We start from the raw sequence: 6,000 nt of genomic DNA, 5'->3' as shown, positions 1-6,000 counted from the left end.
TCCGGGAAGATCCCACATGCCGCGGAGCGGCTGGGCCCGTGAGCCATAGCCGCTGAGCCTGTGTGTCCGGAGCCTGTGCTCCTCAACGGGAGAGGCCACAACAGTGAGAGGCCCGTGTACCGCAAAAAAAAAAAAAAAAAAAGACACCTGTGTATAGTAATATATGTGGTTTTAATTAACGTGTTGTATTGCAAGTTATAGCAGTGGGTCTAATAACAGACATACTTTGTTTTTGTAACAATATTTGAGGTATCTGCCACGATTTTCTTATGGTGCCAAAGAACCACGATATCTGTGGGTGACCGAGTCTCAGAGGCTGTTAATGCTACTGCGATTTGTTATTGAAGTGGATGCTGAGTTTCAGATAGAGGTGAATGCAAGTAAAGATGGAAAATATTGCTGCGTTCAAGTTCATGGAGTCCAGCTCACGTCCTTGCCTTCTGCCTTCATGATTTATTTCACACTGCCGCCCTCACCCAGTGCATCTGGTGAAGCTTACCTAGCTTCCGAAATGAATGTCAAGGTCAGCCTCTCTTTGAAGTCACTTGACTCTAACAGATACAGCCCACCACCTTTGTGCTCCCTGCCCCCAACCCTGGATAGACTTTTACTGCTGTTTTGTCTCCTGGTCATTCAAAGGACCTTTGGGACAAGGACAGTGCCCAGTGCTGGGCACGGAGTCTGGCATATAGCAGTTGCTTAAAAAAAAAAAAAAAAATTGAAGGAACGAATGAGTCAATACCCAAATGTATGAATATGAGGCGTTGTAAACAGTCACCCAAAGACACCGGCAGGGTCAGTATGGTACCGTCATCCTACACACAAAGAGCAATTCTTCCACTGACCATCCATACTTCTTATCTCTAAAATCCCTATCTGTGTTAAGGGTGACCAGCAAAGGGAGCAGGCTGGAAGAGAACAGCAGGGACAGGCCACCATCTCCAAAAGAGGCACAACAGGCTACAGAGGAAGTTGCTCACTGATGGATAGAAGGGCAACAGAGATATCCCCACAGGGCTGACAGGCACACCCAGTCACCCCAACAATGCGTAGGGGAAGACCTGAGCCAGCAGGGCAAGGATTCTCAACACAGAAGGAAACCAGGAGGCTGCAGGAGAGTTGGAGGAGGCCATGGGAAAGGGGGTGGTGATGACACGTGCCCAGGTCAACGAGGAGAGCCACGCTCTCTGGGCTCAGGTCACCCTGAGCAAGTTACCTTGAGCAAGGTTACTTCACCTCCCTGAACCTCAGCTTCCGTATGTGTAAAACGGGCTAATAATCCCCCATGGTGTCATTGCAACCATGAAATGAGAAAAGAATAATGACTAAATGCTTTATTTACCTGCATTATCTCATTTAGTGTTTATTAAATTTCTAGCACAGAGTGAACACTTAAAAGCTACCTAATTGTTATTGCTACAGGCAAATTTGAAAATACAAATTAGCTCCCTGGGCCCCCCACCCTCTCCACTCACCTTTCCCTCTTCTATTCTCCTTCTCAACTAGCTCCACTCAATCACCCCGAACCTCCCTGCCCAAGGTGCTTACAGAGTCACCCAGCCAGGAACAACTTTGGTGGGCGGTAAGGGTGGTGTGTTCCTGTGAACCATCAGAACTTGTAAGAAATTATTTTGGTTTGTTCATGAGTGCTTTTTTCTAAGAAAATGTCGCATAAATACTCAAAGTTGTGACCAAAACAAACAAAAGAAAAAGGTTAAGATCCACAGAAGTAAAGTGATAGGGTCAATGCCCTACTCCTTCCCTGAGTTTGAAAAGAGATCTTAGTGGGTAGGACAATGTTTAACGCAAAGGAATGGCTCTCAAATGGTAGAATTTCAAGGTCAATGATAGTTGGAGAGAAAGGTTTGGGGGTAGGTCCCATAACTGACGCCCTGCTATGTTACTCTAAAAATGACCCTGTCTAAGGAATAGCTTCGGGTGACCTCTGAACTGGTCAGAGTGGGAGCCTCTCTTGTTACTAAGTTGTTTTGGGGACAGTAGAAATTTTAGATGTTGCCACAGAGCAATGAAATTCTAATATTATCATGTTCCACTTTTAAAGGTAAAGACATTGAAATGGCAATAGAGACCTATCTGAAATCTTCAAAAACAAATAATTCAGAATCAGTGCTCAAGCTCTACCCCTAACTCATAAGGACACGTTTCTCCACAGCTTAATTGGCTCTCAGAGCGAAGGACATGTAGCTTCGGTATTAAGAGTAACGGAAATCCTGCCAGGGAAACCCTTATCTGACTTCATTATTGTCACTTAGCCATGTCTCTCTCCTCAATACCTGGCTAATTTTTGTCCCTTCAAATATCTAACATTGGATTTACAAGTTCAACTTTCACTACTTGTTTTTATTGTGCTTTTCCCATAAACCTTATACATAACATTTACCATCTTAACCACGTTGAGGTGGACAGCGCAGTAGAGTTAACTATGTGTTTGTTATGTGTATCTTGTTGGGCACCAGATTCCTAGGGCTTTTTTTTCTTTTTTTTTTGGCTGCATTGGGTCTTCGTTGCTGCTCACAGGCTTTCTCTAGTTGTGGCGAGCTGGGGCTACTCTTCGTTGCAGTGCGCAGTCTTCTCATTGCGGTGGGTTCTCTTGTTGTGGAGCACGGGCTCTAGGCATGTGGGCTTAAGTAGTTATAGCTTGTGGGCTCAGTAGTTGTAGCTCTCGGGCTCTAGAGCTCAGGCTCAGTAGTTGTGGCGCACAGGCTTAGTTGCTCCATGGCATATGGGATCTTCCCGGACCAAGGATTGAACTCGTGTCCCCTGTATTGGCAGGCGGATTCTCAGCCGCTGCGCCACCAGGGAAGTCCCCTAGAACTTTTTTATCTCACAAAATTGAAGCCCAGTGAATAATTCTTTATTCCCCTCACCCCAGCCTTGGCAATTACTATTCCACTTTCTTTTTCCAAGAGTTTGACCACTTTAGATACCTCATATAAGTGGAAGCATGCAGTATTTGTCTTTTTTGTAACTAGATTATTTCATTTAGTGTTATGTCCTCAAGGTTCATCCATGTTGTAGCATATGACAGGCTTTCCTTCTCTTTTAAGGCTGAATAATATTCCATTATATGTGTATACCATTTTCATTACTTTTTTTTTTTACTGCAACTATATGGCTCTGAGATTTCATTTTGCACAGTGATTTTTTAATTTTATTTTTCCTGGTATAAAACATGAAGGTAACCTTATCACATACCTTGAATTTACTGCTCAGAAACCTTTCTAATTGAATTAGCAGAGGATTTGTAGACATGAAAATTTAACAGATACTTTCCCCAGGTTTCCAAATGATCCATTAGAAACAAAGCAAGTTTATAAATTAACTGATAATCTTTCGTAATGCAAGCTATTTTATAAGGCATTTAAAACTGTCTCTCTTCCAAGCAATATGAAAAGAACAAAAATGAAAATATAATCTTTTGACCTTTTGAGTTGAGAGCTATAAAGATTTCTTTTTCATTTTTTAAATTATTTTTTTAAGGAAACAAGGTTTTCAGGTGATGTTGAACCACTTTATTCTTTTAATGGCTTTTTATATGCCTCCTTAGATCAGCCATGAATTTCAGAGGGGGATTATTCCCTTTGAAATTCCTGAACAGAATACAACAGAAATAATCTTAAACAGAAGTAAAACAGTAAATGTCTCAACATTAGGAAAGGATCATCAAGCCATCCATTCACCAAGAGGATAAACCCTTCACCTAATTGAACCGAGGAAGGAATGACGAAAGTGGGTAAGGATCCTTTTGCGGCCAGAGCTTGGGAGCATGGCCTTGGAGAAAATAACTCATCTGCTGTGCCAGTTTCTCACCTGGGAACCAGCTGAGTCTAGTGATGTGTTGCTACCAAGGTGAAACTCAATCATTCTTAAAGCTGATTGCCTTTCAAAGGATGGCGCTCCGGAGTGATTACCATCCATAAGCATAATAATAAAGCCATTGGAATGTATTTATCAGCCGTTTAAGAGAATACACCCCCTCCCCCAATACCCCTTTTTCCTCTTCTGTCCCTGAGGCTCAAATTGTCCAGACGTTCATTTGTTTCAGTACAGTTTATATTTCCCAAAGCCCCCACTGGCTGCTGTGCAGAGAATGGGCACATCTCCTGATCTCCATCGGAAACTGTTGATCCAAAAGTGTGGATAGGGCCAGGGAGTGAGGGAAAGGGCGGAGGAGGGGAGGAGAACATTCAACGCAGAAGGAGCCAAAGGAAAGCAAGGGAGGCAGGAGCAGGGAGAACGGAGAGCTGGGTTAAGGGGGTTGGGAAAATGTGGGAAAGGAAGGAATGGGGCCACAGAAGGAGAGGGTGAGGAGAATGAACGTGACATTGAGGGGGCAAAAAGAGGAAGGGGTCAGGGAATGGAGAAGTAGGCAATGTGGAAAGATAAAGCTGAAATTATAAAAACTTCAAATAAAACCCAATTCATCCCAAAGTCTCCTGCAGTGTTTCTGTGAGACAGTGAGACTGAAATAGGAAGAGGCCCTTTATTTTCTTAGGAAGAGAACGCAGACTGGAGGTAGGAGAGGAATGGGAGAGAACTTTGCAAACAAAGAGAGCCTGTGGCCTCTCAAACTGCCCCCACCCCATGCTGGATGAACTGTTCACACCACAGTCCCTGACTTTATCCAGAGAGGGGGGTCTGGGACAGAAGCCTGGTCTCCCTACAGGCTGAGGACTGGAGAGTCACAGTGCAGAGTTGTAGGAGGTGGGCAGGGGTTAAGGAAGAGGGCCCTGAAGTCTTCAGGAATGCAGAATTAGGAAACCTGGGGCTTCCCAGCTTCCTGCCCCAGGCTCCAGGGGACACACGTGGTGCCACAAAGGAGAGACAGAAACATCTACAAACCCAGATCATTCCTTCAAACCTGCATCCCTAGTCCCTGGGCTCCAGCCTGATTTGGAGATACCACAGATACCATCCCCCAGCCCCCAAGGAAGACTCCCCATCCCGCAATGGGGGAAAAAAAAAGAAAAGGCCTTGGCCAGGGGTCAGTGCACAGCCCGCTGCTCTACCTGCCCACACAGAGGCACCAGGGTCAGGGCCAGCCTTTCCAGCCTTTGATACGAGTGCTGGAGGGAGTGTGCCCCCTCCCCAACTTCTGGCTGTTGCTGGTTGAGAGACTTTGAACAAACTAACCCACCCAAGCTTCAGTTTCCTCACTGCAAAGTGGATGGAATGACAGGCCCTGCTTAAGATGCATGGAAAAGATGTATTTTGGCCTCAGGTTTACGAACCCTTGGTAGCAAGGTGCGTGAGAAATATCCCAGGTGAGTGTTTTCTGTTTTGTTTTATTGTTTGTGTTTTTAAGAGATAAATTTGGTTAATTTTTTAAATTCAGGTATAATTGACATATAACATATTCATTTCAGGTGTACAACATAATGATTTGATATTTGTATGTGTTGCAAAATGATCACCTTAATAAGTCCAGTGGACATGTGTCATACACAGTTACAAAAATTTTTTTCTTCTTGTGATGAAGACTTTTAAGATTTCCTCTCTTAGCAACTTTCAAATATGCAGTACAGTATTATTTAATTATAGTCACCATGCTGTCTGTACATTACATCCCCAGAACTTATTTATTTTATAGTTGAAAGTTTGTACTTTCTAACCCCCTACACCCAACCCTCAACCCCCATCCCTGGCAACCCCCAATCTGTTCTCTGTATTTATGAGTTTATTAGGTTTTTTTTTTTTTAATTTTACATATAAGTGAGATCATATGGTATTTGTCTTCTCTGTCTGACTTATTTCACTTAGCATAATGCCTCAAAGTCCATCCATATTGTCGCAAATGGCAAGATTTCTTTCTTTTTTTTGTATTTCTTCCTCTTTTATGTATTCAATTTTAGTATTCCATTGTATATATATACCACAATTTTTTTATCCATTCGTTCATCAGTGGACACTTTGGCTGTTTCCATGTCTTGGCTATTGTAAGCCGCAATGAACATGGGGATGCATGTATGTTTTCGAGTT

Source organism: Lagenorhynchus albirostris, chromosome 10 (assembly GCF_949774975.1).
Source record: "Lagenorhynchus albirostris chromosome 10, mLagAlb1.1, whole genome shotgun sequence".
Taxonomy (NCBI): Eukaryota; Metazoa; Chordata; class Mammalia; order Artiodactyla; family Delphinidae; genus Lagenorhynchus; species Lagenorhynchus albirostris.
Note: the sequence above shows the minus strand (reverse complement) of the source record.